This window comes from Panulirus ornatus, chromosome 36 (assembly GCF_036320965.1).
Source record: "Panulirus ornatus isolate Po-2019 chromosome 36, ASM3632096v1, whole genome shotgun sequence".
NCBI classification, from domain to species: domain Eukaryota; kingdom Metazoa; phylum Arthropoda; class Malacostraca; order Decapoda; family Palinuridae; genus Panulirus; species Panulirus ornatus.
In genome coordinates this window covers 14219208-14247057 of record NC_092259.1, presented here as the reverse complement: position 1 = coordinate 14247057, position 27850 = coordinate 14219208, and the positions used below count along the sequence as shown (strand labels likewise).

The window sequence follows — 27850 nt, the reverse complement described above, 5'->3', positions numbered from 1 at the left end:
CCAGGATGGGTGTGGCTGACGCCAGATTGTGTTCCACTCCAGCGGTAGCATGAGCCAGCAGGAGGACAGTGAACATCCAGGATATTGGTTAGTGTGTCTTAGAGAGACATTAATTATCCCAGAATATCTACATTACCAAGATGTCCATCATGATCGTAGACTACACACAACCCTGCACCTTCATCTTGTGTTGTCTTGTAAACAATTTCTTAGACGACGTAGAGTAGGACGTCTGGCCTGACAGGTTGCCAGGATCCTTCCTCGTAGGTTTTAACAATGATGACAGATGTGGACAAGATGTACATGATGTAACTACGTGCGACCTTTACTTCCAGTTAAGTGTAACTTTCGACCATCAGGTGACCCTACTTTGTGGTGTGACAAGAAAGGGTCACTTCTAAACCAGGTATAACGTGTACTGGCTTGTTTACCTTGGCAGTTGTACATATTGCTAACCTGTTGTTGTGTATGGCAGTGAAGCATTCACATCTCTCGTCTTTCTGGAACATTTCTGGTTTGGGCAGTGTTGGTGTTCCCTCACACTGGTTATATCCCGTGTGGGGTTGGTTATCGTGCAGTGTCCACCTGAGGTGTCACCATCTGTCGTCTGTGTTTCATCTTCTCACATCAAGATGGCCAGGACTCACGTGAGCAGATCATGGCCAGGACTCACGTGAGCAGATCATTGATTTCTGATTACCTACAGTACAACATAATTAGTCAGCTATGATGTGAGTTCTTTATTCACAAGATTCGTGGTTGATGACACCATTTACTTCAGGAGCAAACACTCCCGGAGGACAATCTAACATCACATATGGCAAACAAAACAAAATCATGAGTCCCATAGCTAGGTTGGCGGTTCGGTAAATGGAAAGCAGCTGAGGTTGTGTTTGTGGAAGAATGCAAGATGTGTGCATCGCTGAGAAGCTGTAGTTCGTCTCGTCCCGTTCAGTAAGGAGGAGTGAGTGATGTGGCCGGACACGTGAGGGTAAAGTGCCACCCACACACACACCGTCAGCCGCAACCAGTCAGGTATGTGGGCCGCCTGGAGCTGGACGTGGCCACACAACCCCCTGCCCTCACCAGCCTTCGTCACACACAACACTTCACCTCGTGATGCTTCACGTAAACCGCTCACAGTTTGCCTCTGTACATAACCCCAGCTGTAAGGTTTGGTTAACCTTGTATTGTACATGGCTCAACATCATTTCATTTCTGGATACATTAAGATCATCAGAGCTGCCTGGTAGTACTGGCACACGCTTCCATATAATGATGACCGTGGCTTCTCTCACGCTCTCCCACACACACATCAACTTTAACATCATCAACACAATAATACATCTCTAGTGGCGAGAACTGGACTAATACGTTGTACTGGATTAATACGTGGGTCAGTATCATCAACATAATTACTTAGTATTAAGAAGAGCATCATGTTGTTCATCATCACTACCAGCATCATGTTTCCCACATCATGTTGTTGTTGATCATCATCACCAGCATCATGTTGTTGTTGATCATGATCATCATCATGTTGCTCAGTATTACCAACACCCACTATAATGTTTACATGCAGTGTGCCCAGTACTGTTGTGTACGTCTTTTCGTGCTTGGTAACAGCTTGTGCACAGCTTTGAGCACGGCGTTGCAACCATTAGATATGTTGGCCTGACCTTTGACCGGACCTTAAAGGTCAGGTCAGTGGTCAGGTCATCTTAACGAAGGGTCATAAAGTCGTACTTTCGTGTTGTAAGAGGTACAGTTTGGAAGAAGAGAAGGTCAGTAAGAGAAGGTAGGTACATGACGTCACCCTCCGCAGGTCAACACACAACAAGACATTTGACCTTTCCTACATGACTGGGTATGGAAGGAGGCGACACACTGCCCTGTGGATCATGTTGTCGTGTTGTGTGTCGGTCCATGTGTTATAACATCTCATTCCTTCATCATCTCCCAGTCACCTACCGGGATATACAGTGGATCATAGGGAAAGATGCAAGTCTTCTCATAAGAACATTTAGGCGGTAATCGTATATTGATTTGGTTATAATATCGTCTCAAAAGAAACTTTTCCTTAACCAGACAATATAATGCTGAACCCATGAGACTGTGTGGTGCTGCAAGGTTTATGATCACCTCTGTGTTGGTGGAAGCATGGAACTAATTGAATCTTGTTACGTTGTCTGAGATGATGATTCCAGACATTTAATTTCCTTGTAAATTCCTCATAAGATGTTGTTATAAGACAGTAAACACTAGTCCTCCCTGCCACTCGCCTCTCGTATCTTAACTACAAAAACTGATGCTTTCTCGTAACAACACATTCATACAACTCCTGCTTGAATCAGTACCATCACACACCTGCTACATCAGTACCATCACACACCTGCTACATCAGTACCATCACACACCTGCTACATCAGCACCATCACACACCTGCTACATCAGCACCATCACACACCTGCTACATCAGCCTGGACGGGTACCCAGCCCTGGTAGTGTAGGCGAAGACTTCACCAGATACACCAAGAGGTTGGTGTTGTGTGTTGCTGGTGTTGTGTGTTGCTGGTGTTGTTGTTGGTAGAGCATCTGAACACCTGGAGGATACGATCATGAACTACAGGGAACCATTTCTTGATTGACTGGTAAACACTGAGCATCATCATGAGGTGGAGTTAGGTATGTGCTACAGTTTACACTACAACTGGTCCAGTACAGTACAAGGTTGAGTGAGACTGGTCAAGGTGGAGGATGAGATCCCTCTTGGTCAAGGTAGACACACACAGGTCTGGTAATGAGTGAGGTCAGGTCAGGTGGGGGTCAAGTCTTGTAGTTACCCCTCATAACCTCCACACTCAACCTTCCTCGCTACACTTCTGTTTACTTCCTGTGTTATGTTTACTCCTATGGATGTCCTCCCTTTATTGTGTATTATTTTGCTTCATCAACAGCATATGAGATCACATGTCATGTCATGCAGCAGGAAGTTCCTCATCATATCATGTTCTGGTGTTTGTGTGAGGGAAGTTACATTGACTGTACCTACTGGTTCAGTGCCTCCCTCCGTCTTCCAGTCCACGGTTTTACGAAACATTTCAAGAGATCATTTCTGTGCCACACCATTTCTTTCTTATCTTTCTTATCACTGTCACTTTTATCACTATCTGTCGCTTCTCACATCATCATCTTTGCCATTATCACTATCTGTCGCTTCTAACACATCATCTTTGCCATTATCACTATCTGTCGCTTCTTACATCATCATCTTTGCCATTATCACTATCTGTCGCTTCTCACATCATCTTTGCCATTATCACTATCTGTCGCTTCTTACATCATCATCTTTGCCATTATCACTATCTGTCGCTTCTTACATCATCATCTTTGCCATTATCACTATCTGTCGCTTCTTACATCATCATCTTTGCCATTATCACTATCTGTCGCTTCTTACATCATCATCTTTGCCATTATCACTATCTGTCGCTTCTTACATCATCATCTTTGCCATTATCACTATCTGTCGCTTCTTACATCATCATCTTTGCCATTATTCTCATTTTGTGTAATTCTTCACAAGATTTATAACCTTCGCTTTACGTCACCTCGAGTTTTGTCTTTTCTCTAGTTTACCCGCTGGTTGTCGTCCTCTTGGCTGGAGTCAAGTCATCTGGTTTGTTTATTCTGTTGTTCTGGTTACAATGTCACACTTTTGTCACGCTGCCTCACTGTATTGGTTCTTCTGTCACTGTCGTACTGTATTGGTCACAGCGTCACGCTGCCTCACTGTATTGGTTCTTCTGTCACTGTCGTACTGTATTGGTCACGGCGTCACGCTGCCTCACTGTATTGGTTCTTCTGTCACTGTCGTACTGTATTGGTCACGGCGTCACGCTGCCTCACTGTATTGCGACATATTCCAGTGTAAGGTTTTATTGTCTTATGATCTGGCCACGCCAGCTACATACCCAACCCACATGAACTACATACCCTTCCCACACTACCCTTCCCACACCACCACATACTTTCTGCGATGCCCGCGCATCCTTCCCATGACAGCTGTGTATCCTGCCCAAGCCACCACATACCATTCCCACTTCATACCCATCCTATGTTACCCACATGCTCTTCCCACCCCACACACATGCCTTTTCCACCTCACCTATATACTTTTCCTAGCCACTCATATACCCTTCCTGCGTCACCCACATACCCTTCCTGCGTCACCCCACATACCCTTCCTGCGTCACCCACATACCCTTCCTGCGTCACCCACATACCCTTCCTGCGTCACCCACATACCCCTCCCAAGTCATCCTCCTTTGTGTGCTGGCGTCATGGCACGAATGATCCCAAAGAATTATAATTTTCATGAGGGTCAACTCATGAATCCAGCTATTTATCTTACACTGAGATTATTCCTGGGAAATTTATGCGAGCTTTTTACGTCTGGGAGACGTAAAAACATTTAGGTCATTAACATATATTTTTATATCACGTCTGAGAAGCTGAGGAGACGAATTGTAGTTATTTTGATAAATCTACACTGTAGTTTGGCTTTATGTTATGATGGGAGGAGACCCAGGCTGTGTACCAGAAGAAGGCAGGTACAGAAAGCTGCAGGACTTGATCCTAAGAGTCCCTGAATCATGAGAGCCGAGGGAGGAGGAGTACTGGAAGGCAGGAGAGTTCCTGGATCATGAGAGCCGAGGGAGGAGGAGTACTGGAAGGCAGGAGAGTTCCTGGATCATGAGGAATGTGTTTTATACCAGAAGAAAGTCAGTATTCTTTTCTTTGTTTCAAAGTTTCTCAAGTTGGAAACTGTTTGTCCTGTTTGAACTGAGGACAAAGTCTTATGATGACGCTGAACTGAGGACAAGCTCTCTCTGATAATCCGGAACTAAACACAAGTTTTATATATATATATATATATATATATATATATATATATATATATATATATATATATATATATATATTATCCCTGGGGATAGGGGAGAAAGAATACTTCCCACGTATTCCCTGCGTGTCGTAGAAGGCGACTAAAAGGGGAGGGAGCGGGTGGCTGGAAATCCTCCCCTCTCGTTTTTTTTTTAATTTTCCAAAAGAAGGAACAGAGAAGGGGGTCAGGTGAGGATATTCCCTCTAAGGCCCAGTCCTCTGTTCTTAACGCTACCTCGCTAATGCGGGAAATGGCGAATAGTATGAAAGAAAGAAAGAAAGATATATATATATATATATATATATATATATATATATATATATATATATATATATATATATATATATATCATCGGGAGACTTACTGAAGTCACTGGTTATTCCCATATCCAAATCTTTAATTTATATAAAATGAACAAGAGCGGTACCAAGAGCGAACCCTGAGGAAGAGCACTAGCTACATGTAAACAGACGCTGGTGAGGTACTCTGTCAGAAGCATTTCGTAAGTCTGAGTCTACAATATCATAACTCTGATCAACAGTTTCAAATACTTTACTAAAGAAGGAGAGAAAGTTACTGAGACATGACTTCCCTTTTGTAAACCCATGTTGAGAATCCCTAATGAGATCACAATTCTCCAAGTGTTCCCGTATTTTGTCAGCTGTAATATGTGCAAGACAGATGTTGCTGTAGTATAATGTTGGAATGTCCGAGGTAGATCAGATGTTGCGGTGACGCTCAACACGTTTACTGTATTGAGTGGTGGGATTCCAGAACCACAACAGAAGGTGGAAGATTTGTGGTGAATTTAAGGAAGAGGAATGGGAAGACATTGTGTTTCACACGCTTTCCACCAGACCAGCTTACGTCTGACCCACTGCAAAATATTATCCAGATTTGATTTATAGAGGCAGTTATGTTGAAACGAGACGCAAGCGAGCACGATGTGGTAGAACACATGTGGAAGACGTATGTTGTGTTGAGTTGTCAGGTGTGTGTGTTTCTGGGTACTTGTTGAAGAAAGGAAAGACTTCATAAAAACGTGGATATCGTAGGAGGCAAGACAGAGCCTTGAGAGAGACCATTATTAAGAAAGATAATGAAAAAGTTCATCTGTGAAGAAAAAGAGTAAAGAAACGAAGGCCAGAAGAAAGTGTCTTGGAGATCAGACCTCGAGCAGCACAAAGACTGTCCTCGAGTTCTCCAGACCACAACACAGAGAGGATGACCAGGTATGAGCAGCAGCTGATGTGGCAGGTGAACGCCCTCGCTGGTATCATACTCTTGATCAAACTGGGAAATTTAATGTCCTTAAGAAATGAATGTTGAGCAGAAATTCGAAGACTTATGAAACAGTAGAAAACAGAGTGAGACGACGATAACTGAAATGGTTTGAAGAGTCTTCCATCTTCACTTTAGGTTGGATCATGTATATTCCTAACAAAACCAACAGACGAGCAGCCACAGAGGCACTTTGAGAAGCGTGCATACTCTTGGTGATATGAAAAAGGGATGCCATCTGGTCCATACAACTTGCTTGTGTCCAGAGAAACAAGTGTTTTGTAGAAGTAAACGACAAAATATTACAAGAAGGGCAGACGTGTAGTGGGAGGTGCGTCCGGAGAGGAGGGAATGTTGACTCTTCCAAGGTTAGTTAAAGGAAAAATGAGAATACTGAAGGTAATGAGATACTTCGTTACTGGAAGAGAAGTATCGTCAGAACGAAGATGTGAGAAAAAGTGGGATGACAAGGTGTCGTGTTAGGGACACTTTAGCACAAAGACCAGAAATACCCTTGAGTAAGACAGTAACAGATTTGTAATGATTTCACGAAGAGGTGCAAGCTGAGAGTAAGTCGAAGAGACGTGGTTCATCTGGAAGAAGAGAAGTAGTAGTGCCAGTTGACACCGTTCCTACACCAGGAATATTTGTTCTGCTGTTAGCTGGGACACGAGCGTCGTCCAGGAAGGACAGAAATCTTATTGAAAAAAGAAATGAAAATCTCTGTAGCTGAGTCCAGTTAGTGGCGTCAGTGTTGTGCTGGTGGTGAGGAAGGAAGGAAGAAGACTGGTTATGTGAACTGAGGATAATAGTATGACTTCCTCATACCTTCTGACAAACTGCACACGTGATTCTCAACCCACACAACATAAGTGACGCGCTTCACCCACCCTGTAATTGTGCCTTGGGACTGTCACACACACACACACACACACACACACACACACATACACAGCAGCTCCAGTCCTTCCTGCTCTACCCTGTAATCTTACGTCTTCCTCACGTCGTAACTACCAGTCTCGTTGGCCAGAAAAGATCACTAACCAGACTGGTCGTACATAAGATATGACCAGTTCTCTGGCTCTTACTGACTTCCACACACGAATTCCTATTCAATTTTAACGAAGTTTACACCTGAAGACCTTTACACGAACGCGTAAATCGTCCACATTTACGTTAAGATCTTTTCTTAGAAGTTCATTCTTATGTAAGTTATTGCCATGAGTCGCGAGATTATTTGTTCTTTACCGAAGTGGTGAAAATTGTAGCATACTGAAGTGAGTAAATGTGTTGGATTTATGAAAGGTAGGAGTGGTGCAAGATATGGTAGTGGGTGTGGTGCAAGATATGGTAGTGGCTGTGGTGTAAGGTATGGTAGTGGCTGTGGTGCAAGATATGGTAGTGGCTGTGGTGCAAGATATGGTAGTGGCTGTGGTGTAAGGTATGGTAGTGGCTGTGGTGCAAGATATGGTAGTGGCTGTGGTGCAAGATATGGTAGTGGCTGTGGTGTAAGGTATGGTAGTGGCTGTGGTGCAAGATATGGTAGTGGCTGTGGTGCAAGATATGGTAGTGGCTGTGGTGTAAGGTATGGTAGTGGCTATGGTGTAAGGTATGGTAGTGGCTGTGGTGCAAGATATGGTAGTGGCTGTGGTGCAAGATATGGTAGTGGCTGTGGTGTAAGGTATGGTAGTGGCTGTGGTGCAAGATATGGTAGTGGCTGTGGTGCAAGATATGGTAGTGGCTGTGGTGTAAGGTATGGTAGTGGCTGTGGTGCAAGATATGGTAGTGGGTGTGGTGCAAGATATGGTAGTGGCTGTGGTGTAAGGTATGGTAGTGGCTGTGGTGCAAGATATGGTAGTGGCTGTGGTGTAAGGTATGGTAGTGGCTGTGGTGTAAGGTATGGTAGTGGCTGTGGTGCAAGATATGGTAGTGGCTGTGGTGCAAGATATGGTAGTGGCTGTGGTGTAAGGTATGGTAGTGGCTATGGTGTAAGATATGGTAGTGGCTATGGTGTAAGGTATGGTATAAAGTACTGATGATTCTGGATATGGTTGATGCCTGGTGGGTACACACATGCTGGTAGTGAGGGGAAATGTGTTAGTACGTCTGGTAGCGGTGCAAGTCGCTAGCCACTCAGCCTCCACCGCCTCTCCCTGGGATTGAATATCCTGTGTGTGTGTGTGTGTGTGTGTGTGTGTGTGTGTGTGTGTGTGTGTGTGTGTGTGTGTGTGTACGTCAAAGAATGTGGGAGAACCTAAGTGTGTTGGGAGGCCAGTGTAAGTGTGTGGGAGATGGAGACAGTAGGGGTAGTGGGTGGGTGGAGTTGTGGCACACAGCAGGTGCCAGCATGACAGCATCACCAGCCTGGGTCATCACGGGAGTGCCAGCATGACAGCATCACCAGCCTGGGTCATCACGGGAGTGCCAGCATGACAGCATCACCAGCCAGGGTCATCACGGGAGTGCCAGCATGACAGCATCACCAGCCAGGGTCATCACGGGAGTGCCAGCATGACAGCATCACCAGCCAGGGTCATCACGGGAGTGCCAGCATGACAGCATCACCAGCCAGGGTCATCACGGGAGTGCCAGCATGACAGCATCACCAGCCTGGGTCATCACGGGAGTGCCAGCATGACAGCATCACCAGCCAGGGTCATCACGGGAGTGCCAGCATGACAGCATCACCAGCCAGGGTCATCACGGGAGTGCCAGCATGACAGCATCACCAGCCAGGGTCATCACGGGAGTGCCAGCATGACAGCATCACCAGCCAGGGTCATCACGGGAGTGCCAGCATGACAGCATCACCAGCCTGGGTCATCACGGGAGTGCCAGCATGACAGCATCACCAGCCAGGGTCATCACGGGAGTGCCAGCATGACAGCATCACCAGCCAGGGTCATCACGGGAGTGCCAGCATGACAGCATCACCAGCCAGGGTCATCACGGGAGTGCCAGCATGACAGCATCACCAGCCTGGGTCATCACGGGAGTGCCAGCATGACAGCATCACCAGCCAGGGTCATCACGGGAGTGCCAGCATGACAGCATCACCAGCCAGGGTCATCACGGGAGTGCCAGCATGACAGCATCACCAGCCAGGGTCATCACGGGAGTGCCAGCATGACAGCATCACCAGCCTGGGTCATCACGGGAGTGCCAGCATGACAGCATCACCAGCCAGGGTCATCACGGGAGTGCCAGCATGACAGCATCACCAGCCAGGGTCATCACGGGAGTGCCAGCATGACAGCATCACCAGCCTGGGTCATCACGGGAGTGCCAGCATGACAGCATCACCAGCCAGGGTCATCACGGGAGTGCCAGCATGACAGCATCACCAGCCAGGGTCATCACGGGAGTGCCAGCATGACAGCATCACCAGCCTGGGTCATCACGGGAGTGCCAGCATGACGTCCGCCTCCCACAAATTGATTAGATTACTCACTGTCACACTTTTCTCTCTCTCTCTCTCTCTCTCTCTCTCTCTCTCTCTCTCGTAGGACAGGAGCAGCATCGTGTGTGGGGGGGTTATTCCCGGTGTGGGCCGGAGCAGCACGGGGGTTGGGGGGGGGGGAGAATTGCAGGTCAACCACTCGCTTTAAGTTGGCGACCATTGACCACCATGTCTTTCTGACCTGACCCTTCCCGTCACTGTTAACGATCGTTTGGTTGACAGGTTGTTAACCATGTCTGGCTGGTGGTAGTGTGCTGGATGACAGGTTGTTAACCATGTCTGGCTGGTGGTAGTGTGCTGGATGACAGGTTGTTAACCATGTCTGGCTGGTGGTAGTGTGCTGGATGACAGGTTGTTAACCATGTCTGTCTGGTGGTAGTGTGCTGGATGACAGGTTGTTAACCATGTCTGGCTGGTGGTAGTGTGCTGGATGACAGGTTGTTAACCATGTCTGGCTGGTGGTAGTGTGCTGGATGACAGGTTGTTAACCATGTCTGGCTGGTGGTAGTGTGCTGGATGACAGGTTGTTAACCATGTCTGGCTGGTGGTAGTGTGCTGGATGACAGGTTGTTAACCATGTCTGGCTGGTGGTAGTGTGCTGGATGACAGGTTGTTAACCATGTCTGGCTGGTGGTAGTGTGCTGGATGACAGGTTGTTAACCATGTCTGGCTGGTGGTAGTGTGCTGGATGACAGGTTGTTAACCATGTCTGGCTGGTGGTAGTGTGCTGGATGACAGGTTGTTAACCATGTCTGGCTGGTGGTAGTGTGCTGGATGACAGGTTGTTAACCATGTCTGGCTGGTGGTAGTGTGCTGGATGACAGGTTGTTAACCATGTCTGGCTGGTGGTAGTGTGCTGGATGACAGGTTGTTAACCATGTCTGGCTGGTGGTAGTGTGCTGGATGACAGGTTGTTAACCATGTCTGTCTGGTGGTAGTGTGCTGGATGACAGGTTGTTAACCATGTCTGTCTGGTGGTAGTGTAGGCTACAAGATAAGGTGGTCATGATAATCATGTGTCATTATCACTATTCATGACATCTTGTATCCACTGTTTATCTTCATATGATCACATGACATTATGTTGACCTGTGTGTGTGTGTGTGTGTGTGTACCATCACCTGTGTCAGCCTTCACCACATACTACCCTCAGCCCACACCAGTTGTTAGGTTGTTCATCTAAATGATTATCTGCGATATAGAGCGACCACGGAATGTGGTGAGCACAACGCGCTAGCCCTGCATCATGGCCAGTCTTCGTAGCAAGTATTCAGGGCCAGCCAGCCTGGGTCACACCAGGATCCCTCCCTCACCACGAGGTTGTGGCCAGCCTGGGTCACACCAGCATCCCTCCCTCACCACGAGGTTGTGGCCAGCCAGCCCGGGTCACACCAGCATCCCTCCCTCACCACGAGGTTGTGGCCAGCCAGCCTGGGTCACACCAGGATCCCTCCCTCACCACGAGGTTGTGGCCAGCCTGGGTCACACCAGCATCCCTCCCTCACCACGAGGTTGTGGCCAGCCAGCCCGGGTCACACCAGCATCCCTCCCTCACCACGAGGTTGTGGCCAGCCAGCCTGGGTCACACCAGGATCCCTCCCTCACCACGAGGTTGTGGCCAGCCTGGGTCACACCAGCATCCCTCCCTCACCACGAGGTTGTGGCCAGCCAGCCCGGGTCACACCAGCATCCCTCCCTCACCACGAGGTTGTGGCCAGCCAGCCCGGGTCACGAACACCTGACCTTGTCTGACATGTTTATCTTAACACTATCTTCAGCCGGATAAGAACAAACTGTGAACTTAGTGATCAGAGTGTGGTAGTATGTCGTGTGGAGGGCGTACCCCAGGCTCTCCATCAGTAACATAACACCTGCTCCATCATTACACATCACACATCTGCTCCATCATTATACATGACACACCTGCTCCATCATTATACCTCACACACCTGCTGTGCACCAGTGACTCTGGTTCACCATCACTTGGTAATTAGTTCATGTTTAATTATGATGGAATTATTGTAGTGAAGTTAAGGCTGTCAGCCTCTGTTAGGTTAAGAGGGGATAACCTGGGATATTTTATCACGGAATAGACTGGGATATATTGAGACGGATCATCCTGGGATATGTTAGGACTGGATATCCTGGTGTATGTTAGGATGGCTTATTGATCCTTGGTGCCGGGGATGGCTGGAACCTGGCGTGTCACACCGTGAAACCCTTTCCTTCCCCTCAGTCCTGATGACCTTCCTCATCTGCTCGAACTCACTGCCATGATTTTCTTCGTAAAACAAAACAAAAAGAAAAAGTGCTGACCTCACCTCCACTGGTAGATCCTTCCTCCCTTACCCCTGAGCAGCTGCAGTGACGTGTGCAATTCCTCCTCTCCGTTTCTTTTCCAACTTGGTCAGTCTAGAAAAAACTACAACTAATTCTGCAGTTGATTCAATCGTCCTTTTCGTTAGGTTGTGCGTCTTTATTCGTCTCTGTTTTGATTCCTCGTCCAATCTTCCTGTCCCATCTCTCGTCATTGAGTCACTGTCCTCCTGTATCACTTCGCTTCATGGTCCTACAGGTAGTGGCTCAGCTCCACCTGTATGGCCCAGGTGACATACTCCTCAAGTCATTAGGAAATGTACATCCTTGCTTCTATTTTTTCGTCTTTGTCTCAAAACACAAACTTTTCATTTTTCTGGGAAGCATGTCTTGGTGCAGTCCATCCCTAAGAATCAAGACCTAACCTAACCTAACCTAACCTAACCTAACCTAACCCAACCTAACCTAACCTATGCGCTCAACCTTGGGCGGCCCGTGAATGCGTCACAGTCAGGAACGCTACCTGTTACACTACTTCAGGTGTCTGTCAAGTTTACGAGAGTCTCTTGATGTTTCATTTTCTCAAAGGCTCACAATGCCACCCCTGCCTGCACCGTGTTGTGCTCACCTCTCACTGCTGATAGCTGTTATCTGGGTGAAGTTATGATTAACCTTTGGTCGTGACCCTCACCCTCTCCTTCACCATCACCCAGACCTTACGAGACCTTCACCATCACCCAGACCTTACGAGACCTTCACCATCACCCAGACCTTACGAGACCTTCACCATCACCCAGACCTTACGAGACCTTCACCATCACCCAGACCTTACGAGACCTTCACCATCACCCAGACCTTACGAGACCTTCACCATCACCCAGACCTTACGAGACCTTCACCATCACCCAGACCTTACGAGACCTTCACCATCACCCAGACCTTACGAGACCTTCACCATCACCCAGACCTTACGAGACCTTCACCATCACCCAGACCTTACGAGACCTTCACCATCACCCAGACCTTACGAGACCTTCACCATCACCCAGACCTTACGAGACCTTCACCATCACCCAGACCTTACGAGACCTTCACCATCACCCAGACCTTACGAGACCTTCACCTTCACCCAGACCTTACGAGACCCTTACCATCACCCAGACCTTACGAAACCTTTACCATCACCCAGACCTTACGAAACCTTTACCATCACCCAGACCTTACGAAACCTTCACCATCACCCAGACCTTACGAGACCTTCACCATCACCCAGACCTTACGAGACCTTCACCATCACCCAGACCTTACGAGACCTTCACCATCACCCAGACCTTACGAGACCTTCACCATCACCCAGACCTTACGAGACCTTCACCATCACCCAGACCTTACGAGACCTTCACCATCACCCAGACCTTACGAGACCTTCACCATCACCCAGACCTTACGAGACCTTCACCATCACCCAGACCTTACGAGACCTTCACCATCACCCAGACCTTACGAGACCTTCACCTTCACCCAGACCTTACGAGACCCTTACCATCACCCAGACCTTACGAAACCTTTACCATCACCCAGACCTTACGAAACCTTTACCATCACCCAGACCTTACGAAACCTTCACCATCACCCAGACCTTACGAGACCTTCACCATCACCCAGACCTTACGAGACCTTCACCATCACCCAGACCTTACGAGACCTTCACCATCACCCAGACCTTACGAGACCTTCACCATCACCCAGACCTTACGAGACCTTCACCATCACCCAGACCTTACGAGACCTTCACCATCACCCAGACCTTACGAGACCTTCACCATCACCCAGACCTTACGAGACCTTCACCATCACCCAGACCTTACGAGACCTTCACCTTCACCCAGACCTTACGAGACCCTTACCATCACCCAGACCTTACGAAACCTTTACCATCACCCAGACCTTACGAAACCTTTACCATCACCCAGACCTTACGAAACCTTCACCATCACCCAGACCTTACGAAACCTTCACCATCACCCAGACCTTACGAGACCTTCACCATCACCCAGACCTTACGAGACCTTCACCATCACCCAGACCTTACGAGACCTTCACCTTCACCCAGACCTTACGAGACCCTTACCATCACCCAGACCTTACGAAACCTTTACCATCACCCAGACCTTACGAAACCTTTACCATCACCCAGACCTTACGAAACCTTCACCATCACCCAGACCATACGAGACCTGCACCATCACCCAGACCTTACGAGACCTTCACCATCACCCAGACCTTACACAGGAATGTCTGCGATCTGTCAACAGTAAGATGATATAAAGACTGAGATGCAGTAAGATCATTTTATCGTTGATATATATAGAATGTTTTCTATTATTGGCCAGGTAGGAAATAGTCCTCACATATATGCTGAAGGAAAGGTCACTCATCTGAATCAGTGGAAGGAAAGGTATTTATGGTTTGCAACGAGTGACTCTGTAGAGGTTAGGTTAGGATGGTACTTGGGTCGTCATACTAATGTTGTGATATAACCCCAGGTACAAGGAGGGTGGGTGAGGGGAGGTTGTGGATGATACATTATATCAGAGTCAAACTTCAGGATGCACAAACAGCGACAAAGCATTGTGTCCTTCCCAGGTTGTGGTCATCACAAACTCCCAGATTAGTGAGGGAAGTGTAGGAAGACGTACTGAAGATACATATATAAAACTATACACAGTCTTCATACATACGAGTAAGGACGCACAAGTGATGTTGGTCGTGGACTTGAAGCGAAGTACTTTTCAAGTCTGTTCCTAAACATCCATATGTTACTGCCTTCCACTACTTTCACTGGTAACTCCTTCTGTATGATTACAATCCTGGTGAAAAACAAGTATTTTACCATATTCGAGGTAGAACGTTTGCCCACGAGTTTGTTACCATAACTGTGAGTGTCATCAGACGAGTCAAACCTTGAAGAACTTGTCTGTTGGAGGTTATCCAAACCTTTGGTAATTGTGAGTACCTGTGTAAGATCACCTCGTAACCTTCTCTTTTCTGAGCTGAATACATTTAAGACATTTCCTTGGCTCACAAAGATGTGTTACCTCAGTCAGGAACACATCTTGGTCGGTCGACTGTGTTGTATTATCTTTGACATTTCTCAAGTAGGTTGACCAAAACTGAACACAACATTCCATCTGAGAGAGCAACAATGATTTGTGAAGAATGAAGATGATTTTCATAAACTTAAATACGAAAGTTGCACTTATGACTGCAAGAATCATGTTGACAAGTGTACCATTACTGTACACTGTACCTAACTATAACTACGTACGTTTTGCACGTGGAAAAAAAAAAGATTAAAATTATTTAAAGAAAAAATTACCGATTTATTAAACCCTTCTGTACGACAGACCGACCCTGGGTCTGGCCTTCGACCTAACCCTCAAGGGTCAGGTCAAAGATTAGACCACTGAACCCAAAGGGTCGTGATGTCGTAGTCAAGGGTCGTGATGTCGTAGTCAAGGGTCGTGATGTCGTAGTCAAGGGTCGTGATGTCGTAGTCAAGGGTCGTGATGTCGTAGTCAAGGGTCGTGATGTCGTAGTCAAGGGTCGTGATGTCGTAGTCAAGGGTCTTGAGTGAGGGCCATAAGGCACAAACACAAGACGTCCGTCAGGAAGGAAGGAATGAATAAAGGAAGAAAGGAATGAATGAATGAGTGAATGAATGAATGAATGACTGAAGGAATGAAGGAAGGAAGGTGTGTGTCTTACATTATTGTTGTTAGTGTTTGATGTCGTGGTTTGTGTACATGAGGACAGAGTGTGTGTCATGCTGGGGTTGTCCAGGTAAGGTTTGCCTCATCGTCACCTGAGCAGCACGGATGATAACCCCGGTAACAAAGTGTCACTAGGGGAGGTAAGTAGTGCCATCATGAGGCGTGGGTGGCGTGTCACTAGGGGAGGTAAGTAGCGCCATCATGAGGCGTGGGTGGCGTGTCACTAGGGGAGGTAAGTAGTGCCATCATGAGGCGTGGGTGGCGTGTCACTAGGGGAGGTAAGTAGCGCCATCATGAGGCGTGGGTGGCGTGTCACTAGGGGAGGTAAGTAGTGCCATCATGAGGCGTGGGTGGCGTGTCACTAGGGGAGGTAAGTAGCGCCATCATGAGGCGTGGGTGGCGTGTCACTAGGGGAGGTAAGTAGCGCCATCATGAGGCGTGGGTGGCGTGTCACTAGGGGAGGTAAGTAGCGCCATCATGAGGCGTGGGTGGCGTGTCACTAGGGGAGGTAAGTAGCGCCATCATGAGGCGTGGGTGGCGTGTCACTAGGGGAGGTAAGTAGCGCCATCATGAGGCGTGGGTGGCGTGTCACTAGGGGAGGTAAGTAGCGCCATCATGAGGCGTGGGTGGCGTGTCACTAGGGGAGGTAAGTAGCGCCATCATGAGGCGTGGGTGGCGTGTCACTATGGTCATGTTGCTTGACCACATAACCACATGAAGAAACCAACAACAATATGATGGAAAATTGTTGTATATTTTTCTTCAAAGAAGAAATTCCTTCATTCCTTTGATGAATTAATGTGGGAGCAAGATGTGCAGCCGAGGCAAGTCTTCGGCGGATAACCCTCATTAATATTCATGTCAGACTTCGGCTGCAATATCTCCAGGCACAAAGAAAACGTGGTGTGACTTACGCTTAGTTAAAGATCCTGTAATGTGTTGGAATTTACAGTATTCCCTGGTGCTGGTGGCTCAGCCTTGATGATATTCATATTGGCCACAACCAAGGCTGACACTCATGGTTGTTTGCTGGGGTGTGTATGAACGAGAGACTACCTGTCTACCACAACAAGATTTTGTTCCAATAGGAGGACAAGCGCGCCTGCGAGAGAGAGAGAGAGAGAGAGAGAGAGAGAGAGAGAGAGAGAGAGAGAGAGAGAGAGAGAGAGAGACTAAAGTAATTACAGTTTGTTTACCTAATGACGCCACAGGATTACGTTATACTATTGAGTTAGAGGGGAAGGAAGGCTATGTTTGGTTGCCGTGTTCCGGAACAAGACTATGTTAAGTTACTGTGCTTCACTGCTGGACTTTGTGTAGTTAATCTGTTTCAGTTTGAGGACTTAGTTATCCAGTATGTTACCTGCAAAGATTTATTTGTCTACTGTGTTTGTTCAGTACATGTTTTTATTTGTTCACTTTAATGATCAATTTTGATGTACCTGTGGTGGTGTACGGGCAGGGGGTCGTACACATGAGAGGCCACACATCGTCAACTCTCCACCATGAGGCCGCCATGCAGACACCTGTGTGTGTACTGCCGCCATGCAGACACCTGTGTGTGTACTGCCGCCATGCAGACACCTGTGTGTGTACTGCCGCCATGCACAGTTTCGTCGTTGCATGTTCAGTACACATCTCTGGTGGAAGAGGCCAGTATGTGGTCAGTGTATTTCAGTTTGATGTGTGATTGTCACTGTCAGGAGAGGGAGGGTCACTGTCTGCCCACAGATGTATCAGTGTTTGTCAAGTGTGACCCCAGACATGTGAACAACTTCATAAACTCATCTCTAGTTATTTGACTTTACAATTTCGTGTGTTGTCCCCTTAAGCCTAATGGTTCGATCCTTGAATACAACGATAATGACCTTTAGGTACCCTGGCCTGACCTGACCTGACTTTTGACTTGACCATCAAAAGTAACGTCAAAAGTTCGTCCGTAGGTCAAGGGGTCGTCTCGTAGTGGTGTATGGGTCATTAGAGACATTTGAAGCTTAAGACCTGTTTATGAAGCTTAATTAGTTTTGTGTGTCCAGTCACAACACGTGAGGCTCTGTTGCCCTTTCCTCCCTGCAGTCGACATTCTGAGGTCAAGTGACGCTGGTGTTCGTCTAAGACCTGTGACGTCACACTCGACCAGTTAGATTTAATTAGCAAACAATTTGTTTCTTTCATTGGTTATGTGACTGCATAATGCCAGGGTTCTGGTGTCCTGATGAACGAATGATAACCCAGGAGTGACCTCATCACACCAGGTCACGCTAAACACATCATAACTGACCTGCAATGACTGACCTCGTCAGGATGGTTAAGGTGTTGACGTCATCAGTGACGTGTGGGTCATGACTTCACTTGGATCAAATAATCGACACAGCTGATGTTAGCAAGTCAGTGACGTCATAGTTTCTGAGACTGTAAATACAAGTGTTGTAGATGTCGACCTGAAACAGATCCAGTTAACACAACTGAAAAATATCTGTAGAGTCGTGAAATCTTGATCATACACCAACCATATTCTTGGTCCACCGTGTGTGCTAATTGTAGCCAGTAGAGTGAAGATTTGTGTACATGGAATTGTGGGCAGTAGAGTGAAGATTTGTGTACATGGAATTATTGGTATATTTGAGAAAGTTGAATTTGACCTGTTATGTCACACAGCGCGTCACATCACGAGGCCATCCACTCCCCCCAGTCATCACTGCTCGAAGTATTTTCTGATTACTTTATATTGCGTAATGTACCTGGGTACATCCTCCCCACCCTGTCCAGGCCCGCCTGCAGGAGGCACCTGTCACCTGGCAGGAGGCCCGCCTGCAGGAGGCACCTGTCACCTGGGAGGAGGCCCGCCTGCAGGAGGCACCTGGGGGCAGGGCTGCTGGGAGAGTCCTGTCTGATAATTCCTGGAGTTAGGCCACCCAGTTACCAAGGCCTCACCACTCAACCTACAATCAATAGGTTCCTCTACACCTTCAACAAAGCCACACTCGCTCCCTCTACCTTACCCTCACCCGAGTGCTACTCCCAAACCTCCAGGGTTGTCCAGCACTGGTCAGTCCGGCCCCTCCACCAGCGACGAGGAAGGTTTATCCGTCTTGTGTTCATACTCCATCGCTGAACACCAGAGTCTGATTCCTCCACCTCAACCCATCACAGCTCAAACCTCTCCAACCATCCATCAGTGCCAGAGGTGAGGAAACTCACAGAATATCTCATGACGCCAGACATCTCCACACTTCCAAAAAACATCTACAATCTCGGGAAAAATTCCCTCCTCTCCAACTGGGAAAATACTGCTCATGTCCCGAGATGTCTTAGGAAAATGCAGCTCCTGCCGGCACTCGCTGGCAGCAAAGAACTATATTAACAACTGATAATACAAGTTAAGGAAGACATTTCCAGTCATCTATATATACTTTAATTCCTTTTTCTGTCTTGGTGGTCCCATGGCTCAGCTGGAGGCGAGAACTTGTCACTAGCATGTTGGGGGCAGGTGGTCAGGTCAAGTGATGCTCTGCCAACTCCGAGTCCATATGTGGAGCAGCAACACCTCGACGAGTGTTGTCCACCACACTGAGACACACCAAGTTGAGACGCCCTACCACCAATCGATGAGAGACGTGCCACTCGGCGATAGGATGAGAAATACTCTCTCTGGGACGTGTTATGGATGTGAGGCCTGGCAGGGGATGCCAACCAACGGTATTATTATATATATGTAACAGGCAAGCAGGGGTGGGCTGGCCTGGTGATGTGCTCCGTGGGAGGTAAATAATGGTGCCATGCCATGATGAGGAGGATATAATGGTGGCCTGCTGGTCAGCGAGGCAACTTATCCAGATGGTGTCACAGGTCTTACATCTGATAATGAATACAGAACTGGAAGAGAGTCAAGTAATGTTATAAAAACTCAACAAAATCTACAGATGAAGATGCCTAACGTGAAATAAAGACACACGTAAATTTACTGTTATCATTTTCGTGCGATACATTACTTGTGATTAAAGACGATGATGCCAGTGTGTGTGAGGAGGTGGCCCAAGTGAGAGAGAATGAGACAGTCGCTGGAGGCTCCTCACGAGAGACGGGGGAAAAATTAAGTCAAATTAGTGTGTACCAAGGGAACTTCTCAGGCAAAATTATTACAAGTTATTTACCTCATCACAGAGAAGCATGTGTTCACAAGACGAAACCCATTGTGGCACAGTGCTGAGGCGATGACTGGTCTGTGTATACAGAGAAGTGCTGATGGCTGAACACTTGGCAGCTTATCTTTCTGTTGAGGGTACGACCAATCCCTGACATACGTAAACCATAAGAACAAAGTTGATTGATTAAGGCAGGTCTGCAGACCACATGTGTCATCCATCCACGGCTGACACAACCATGTGAGTAAGGCAGTTCTGCAGGCCACACGTGTCATCCATCCATGGCCGACACAACCATGTGAGTATGAGAGCAAGGTAACCATCACGGGTTCACATAGATGACGCAGTCATCATGGGTTCACATGGATGACGCAGTCATCACGGGTTCACATAGTTGTAATTGTAAGTAAGCACAGGTTAGTGGGAGTGTTGTGTTGTTGTAGTTGTGATGACGCTGTGTGTACCAAGACAAGGCTGGGTTGACGGAACTGAGTTGCGTCACATTGAAGAGAAGAATTATACAGACGTGATGAAGAAAACCCACACAAGTTGGGAAAGTTGTTACATGATACACCTCTCTTAATTGTAGAGTTGTGTGTGCTCCAGGCATGACCCAGCAGTGACCTGTCTCTGACGGTTAGACACTCCTGCCCAGCAGTGACCTGCCTCTGACGGGGGGACAGTCCTGCCCAGCAGTGACCTGCCTCTGACGGGGGGACAGTCCTGCCCAGCAGTGACCTGCCTCTGACGGGGGGACAGTCCTGCCCAGCAGTGACCTGCCTCTGACGGGGGGACAGTCCTGCCCAGCAGTGACCTGCCTCTGACGGGGGGACAGTCCTGCCCAGCAGTGACCTGCCTCTGACGGGGGGACAGTCCTGCCCAGCAGTGACCTGCCTCTGACGGGGGGACAGTCCTGCCCAGCAGTGACCTGCCTCTGACGGGGGGACAGTCCTGCCCAGCAGTGACCTGCCTCTGACGGGGGGACAATCATTGTAAAATAAAGAGAATTTTATGAAAAACTAAACACAATAATGAAATAGTAAAACCATCAGAGGAAAAGTTGGATGAGAAGAGAATTATTGGCTGTTATGTGTGTATGTTTCTGACGCAGGGACACAGAGGGCAGCGTTAACCTCAGACCAGCAGTGATGCACCATCATCATCCTCACACCAGCAGTGATGCACCATCATCATCCTCACACCAGCAGTGATGCACCATCATCATCCTCACACCAGCAGTGATGCACCATCATCATCCTCACACCAGCAGTGATGCACCATCATCATCCTCACACCAGCAGTGATGTATGATGGAAAGTTTCTCACGATTCAGCCGTGACGCCCAAGTTTCATTAGGGTAAGAGACGAGGTGGCCAGCCGGCCGTCCGGCTGGTTATCGTGCCGGCACAGTGAGGCAAGAGCAGGTGAGGGAGCGGCCAAACACACACACACACACACACACACACACACACACACACACACACACACACACACACACACACACACGGACTCTGGGTTATGATAACATGACACAAGAAGGTGGAAGAGGAGGGTTACCAGCGACTGTGACCACACAACCTTGCAGGTATGATGTGTTAGGTAACATATACAAGAATATGATCATAACTGTTGGTACACTGAGGTTAGATTCCTGGTTCTGGGTGTGGTGTACTGATACTAACGTACATGTTAACGTGGTGGTCACTATCTTGGTAAGTAAGAGAGATCATTTATCATACATCTTTCCTGGTCTTACCTAAGATAAATTATCACACATTACTCATATGTGTATTACTGAACACAAACGTCACATATGTGATGGTTGCCATCACCGCGCCGGTTCTCTTCGTCAGTCAGGTCATTTCGCTAATGATGAACCTGGTAATACAACACATGACACACTCACCTGACCAGACCCAACCCGCGACATAACTTGTCATTTCTTCTTTTTTAGATGAGGAAGAAAAACCTTGGGATACATACAGTCGACCCCGTCAGCATGAAACCACACTTCCTGATGCCTCCTCATAAAACTTGGGTCATCACATTCTAATGTGAATCAACGAAAATTATACATAACTTTATCTTGACGTCTGTTATCCGCCATGACAGTCTATAATACAACAGTAACTGTACAGAAGTTACTCTCTCTCTCTCTCTCTCTCTCTCTCTCTCTCTCTCTCTCTCTCTCTCTCTCCTGGTATTTTTATGTATATTTATGTTTATTTTCTGTATATAAACTTCTTTGTGTGGTCACACGCGCGCGCGCGCGCGTATGTGTGTGTGTGTGTGTGTGTGTGTGTGTGTGTGTGTGTGTGTGTGTTTGTGTGTGTGTGTTTGTGTGTGTGTGTGTGTGTGTGTTTGTGTGTGTGTGTTTGTGTGTGTGTGTTTGTGTGTGTGTGTGTGTGTGTGTGTGTGTGTGTGTTACATACACACTCATCGGTCCTGATCACATGTGACATACACATGTGACTTTAACAGTTGCACAAGTCAATTTGTTTTATTAATATTTCCGAGTGTAATCATACAGAAGGTTCCTACGTCTTCATCACTCACATGAAACTTATCTTTTAGTTTATCTTTGAAAAAACTTCCGAAATTCAAGAGAGAGAGAGAGAGAGAGAGAGAGAGAGAGAGAGAGAGAGAGAGAGAGATGATCACTCCCAACATTGATGGCGTGACGTCAGGTCACCAAGCAAGGAGACTGGGTTGTGTTGTGTGGTGGTCCGTGTGGTTGTGTGGTGGTCCATGCTGTTGTGTGGTGGTCCGTGCGGTTGTGTTGTGTGGTGGTCCGTGCGGTTGTGTGGTGGTCCGTGTGGTTGTGTGGTGGTCCATGCTGTTGTGTGGTGGTCCGTGTGGTTGTGTTGTGTGGTGGTCCGTGCGGTTGTGTGGTGGTCCGTGTGGTTGTGTGGTGGTCCGTGCTGTTGTGTGGTGGTCCGTGCGGTTGTGTGGTGGTCCGTGTGGTTGTGTGGTGGTCCGTGCTGTTGTGTGGTGGTCCGTGCGGTTGTGTTGTGTGGTGGTCCGTGCTGTTGTGTGGTGGTCCGTGCGGTTGTGTGGTGGTCCGTGCGGTTGTGTGGTGGTCCGTGCTGTTGTGTGGTGGTCCGTGCGGTTGTGTGGTGGTCCGTGCTGTTGTGTGGTGGTCCGTGCGGTTGTGTGGTGGTCCGTGTGGTTGTGTGGTGGTCCATGCGGTTGTGTGGTGGTCCGTGCTGTTGTGTGGTGGTCCGTACGGTTGTGTGGTGGTCCGTGCGGTTGTGTGGTGGTCCGTGCGGTTGTGTGGTGGTCCGTGCTGTTGTGTGGTGGTCCGTGCGGTTGTGTGGTGGTCCGTGCGTGAGGGACGGCATCATCCATGGACAAACATTTAACGTCATCATCAGTCACTTGGCAGTCATGTTTTTGTTCGTTGTTTCCATGTTTGCAGAGCAGCAGAACCTCGAGGAAGGCAACATGACAGCCACACTCACACAAACCTAACCACAACATCGCTACATTCCTCCATATATGATACAAATACACTAAAGAAAATATAATAACAAAACTCTTATGTATATATGAAGCATAAATACATCCATAAAAAACAGTATTGTTACATTAGATTGTGAGTGACTCATATAAGGTGGTGGAGAGAGAAGCCACACAAATGGACGAACACACACACACACACACACACATCTGGAAATATGTTTACAGACAAACAAGTTTGAGACAAACATATACAGGTCAGGGAAGGTCACGTTGTCTGCATCACACAACTTATGCTTGACATACAACATCTAGTGTATTACATACATCACCTAATGTATCACATACAACAACTGGTGTATCACATACATTTTATTATATATATATATATATATATATATATATATATATATATATATATATATATATTTTTTTTTTTTTTTTTTTTTTTTTTTAATTTTCCAAAAGAAGGAACAGAGGGGGCCAGGTGAGGATATTCCAAAAAAGGCCCAGTCCTCTGTTCTTAACGCTACCTCGCTATCGCGGGAAATAGCGAATAGTATGAAAAAAAAAAAAAAAAAAAAAATATATATATATATATATATATATATATATATATATATATATATATATATTTTTTTTTTTTTTTTTTTTTTTTTTTTTTATACTTTGTCGCTGTCTCCCGCGTTTGCGAGGTAGCGCAAGGAAACAGACGAAAGAAATGGCCCCCCCCCCCCATACACATGTACATACACACACCCACACACGCAAATATACATACCTACACAGCTTTCCATGGTTTACCCCAGACGCTTCACATGCCTTGATTCAATCCACTGACAGCACGTCAACCCCTGTATACCACATCGCTCCAATTCACTCTATTCCTTGCCCTCCTTTCACCCTCCTGCATGTTCAGGCCCCGATCACACAAAATCTTTTTCACTCCATCTTTCCACCTCCAATTTGGTCTCCCTCTTCTCCTCGTTCCCTCCACCTCCGACACATATATCCTCTTGGTCAATCTTTCCTCACTCATTCTCTCCATGTGCCCAAACCATTTCAAAACACCCTCTTCTGCTCTCTCAACCACGCTCTTTTCATTTCCACACATCTCTCTTACCCTTACGTTACTTACTCGATCAAACCACCTCACACCACACATTGTCCTCAAACATCTCATTTCCAGCACATCCATCCTCCTGCGCACAACTCTATCCATAGCCCACGCCTCGCAACCATACAGCATTGTTGGAACCACTATTCCTTCAAACATACCCATTTTTGCTTTCCGAGATAATGTTCTCGACTTCCACACATTTTTCAAGGCTCCCAAAATTTTCGCCCCCTCCCCCACCCTATGATCCACTTCCGCTTCCATGGTTCCATCCGCTGACAGATCCACTCCCAGATATCTAAAACACTTCACTTCCTCCAGTTTTTCTCCATTCAAACTCACCTCCCAATTGACTTGACCCTCAACCCTACTGTACCTAATAACCTTGCTCTTATTCACATTTACTCTTAACTTTCTTCTTCCACACACTTTACCAAACTCAGTCACCAGCTTCTGCAGTTTCTCACATGAATCAGCCACCAGCGCTGTATCATCAGCGAACAACAACTGACTCACTTCCCAAGCTCTCTCATCCCCGACAGACTTCATACTTGCCCCTCTTTCCAGGACTCTTGCATTTACCTCCCTAACAACCCCATCCATAAACAAATTAAACAACCATGGAGACATCACACACCCCTGCCGCAAACCTACATTCACTGAGAACCAATCACTTTCCTCTCTGCCATTATTTCCTGGGGACAAGATAGAGTGTAGGTAATGTAGGAAGTGTCTATATTATATGGTAAAGTAACGTATGTGATCAAGATCAAGGTAACACAAGACGTGCAATATGTAGGTAAGGACTCACCATCAAGTATAGTGTAAGTTGATGGTGAGTCGTCACAGATGTGACAGGAATCATTAAGATAAGGAACTGTGGCTGCCGACGGACGGTCGATAATGTACAGATTTCAAACCTGATTCCAACCAATATCAAACTATTCACCAGGCAAAAGGCAAGTTATTGAGCACTGCTATTGCCAAATGGGTTTCCGGTTCCCTACAACGGCCCGTCGGCCCGTAATAGGCCTATAAGAAAGAGGGAATCAGATCCCAGTGAGTGGCTGGAAGGAGCTGTAAACACTGTGTCTTAGGATTTAGGTCGCTTACAAAAGGTGATGGCTTCTCTCTCTCTCTCTCTCTCTCTCTCTCTCTCTCTCTCTCTCTCTCTCTCTCTCTCTCTCTCTCTCTCTCTCTCTCTCTCTCTCTCTCTCTCTGTGCTTCATGTCAGGCTCTCATATTAGTCGTGCTTCAGTACGCGCTGCTTACGCACACATTGTTCAGTTCAGATTGAGTGTTGTGTATATAAATAATGTGTTAAGTGACCACCAAATGTTAATAATTTCCGTCGTCAGTTAGTAACTGTACGGCAACCAGATGAAATCCAACTCAATTACCCGAGCCCATCATCAATCAGTCGTTGATCGTCAACCACCAACAGATGGATCCAGTTGAGTTGGACAGGTTTCATAATATTTACAAAACCATGCATCATGCAGATTGGCCAGGGATAATCTCACTGCACACGCCAATACTTTCATCTAGTTTGCATATCAAAATTTATATAAAACCAAGTTTTTCATCATGAATATCACAATGATGAAAATATGTTATACACCAGAGGGCCTCCAGGAACTGTGTACCACTCCAGAATGAATAATACCAGTAAACCTCCAGCAGGAGACATACCAGTAGACCACCAGCAGGAGACATACCAGTAGACCACCAGCAGGAGACATACCAGTAGACCACCAGCAGGAGACATACAGAAATAATTGACATCTTGAAGTGTTTCCAGTGACGTGACTGGTGACGTGACTAATATGTTGATTGGTGGACCGTGTTCCCTCGCATTTCCTGCGTGGTGGCGTGGTCGAGAGGGGTCAAACCTGTTGGTTTAACGGCTGGAGGTTTTGCCTGAGGTCTCCAGTGGCACTTCAGAAACTTGGGTGAAGGTAGAATGTGGTTATTTGAGATGTGGTTGTCAATAAGTGTAGAGTGCTAGCTTGCCGAGGTGATTATAGTCTCATATGTAAGTAGGTTGTGTTATGTGTGGTGTAGCAGGGTCGGGCCAATGTACCGTCATGATCGTGTTCTCAGTAGCGACTCAGATTCATGCTGTCTTGCCTGTGTGGTTTAGGGACTCCGGCAAGATGAAATGTTAAGCTTGATGAAATAGTCATCACATTATATAGTTCACGTTATTTTGAAGTGTACGACCTTCTTGTGGGCGGGAGGAGTACACTGGTCGAGTGTAGTGAGTCAATGTTCTGTGTGAGGATCTTACGCATGATGTAATCATTATTTCTCTTGTTCTTGTAGTAAATGATGATGCTGAGCTGACCTGCAGGTAATACCCACATCTCTTATCTCCTTCAGGTACGTTCGTCCGTCCGAGTGGCAGGAGACGTCTGAATGTTCGTAGAAAACGTGATGAACAGTTCCTGGTTGTTGTTGGCTGTGAGTAACCAATCGAGTGTGGATGAACACATTTGTCTTTTTATCAATGATATCAGTAGAAAACCCATTGTTAACTATAATGGTTCAGTTGTTAGAGATGCCTTTAGCTAGACCAGAGATACCTACCACTAACAAGGAGAGGTTATCACACATCCTGTGAATAAAGGAAGACTTTACCTCACGGGTAACCTGCTTGTAATGATTACGGCCACTGTTCAATGCTGAATGGGAGCCACAGCAAGGAGAGTTTCTCCAAGCCCGATATGCCTGAACCTTGCCTGAATGGCCTCACAACAGGCAACGGTTGAACCATGTGTGTGTGTGTGTGTGTGTGTGTGTTTCTGTGTTTGAATCAGTGACAGACAGAGCAGTTTTATAGAAGTATTATTCTATAAGATTCTTCTTTAGAAATATGAATATTAATGATATGATGTGCTACAGTCATGGTCACATGGAGGGTCTGTGGTCATAGTCACATGGAGGGTCTGTGGTCATGGTCACATGGAGGGTCTGTGGTCATGGTCACATGGAGGGTCTGTACGTCAGAGGGTGAGCAGAGGCCTCATGACAACATTATATTATAAGTTACACAAGTTTTCCTGCAGTATTTCCACATTAAGGTCAATATTATTGGTTGACCAACTCATGTTGTGCCGCATATATAAATTAACTTTATATTGGACCCATAATAATTCTTGACAGGTATGATGTCACCCAATTTAAATCATGTCACAGGCGTGGGGGCCAATCATTAGCTGAATCGCTTATCAGACGTGGGAAAAATTTATCTTGGGTTCCTATTATCGCGATAACATTGACGACCAGTGGTGATAACCTGCACTTGCAGGTGACGAACAGCACGGCCCGCTGTGTCCAGGTTCTTGGTTT

General features: G+C 46.9%; 2 protein-coding genes across 3 annotated transcripts in view; one reads left to right on the top strand and one right to left on the bottom strand.

Annotated features, from left to right (window-relative positions):
- Positions 1–27850, top strand: part of Parp1 (Poly-(ADP-ribose) polymerase) — a 497767-nt gene that overhangs the window by 255543 nt on the left and 214374 nt on the right. The window lies entirely within an intron of this gene.
- Positions 1–27850, bottom strand: part of LOC139760393 (uncharacterized) — a 316071-nt gene that overhangs the window by 272567 nt on the left and 15654 nt on the right. The gene's annotated exons all lie outside the window — the stretch shown is intronic.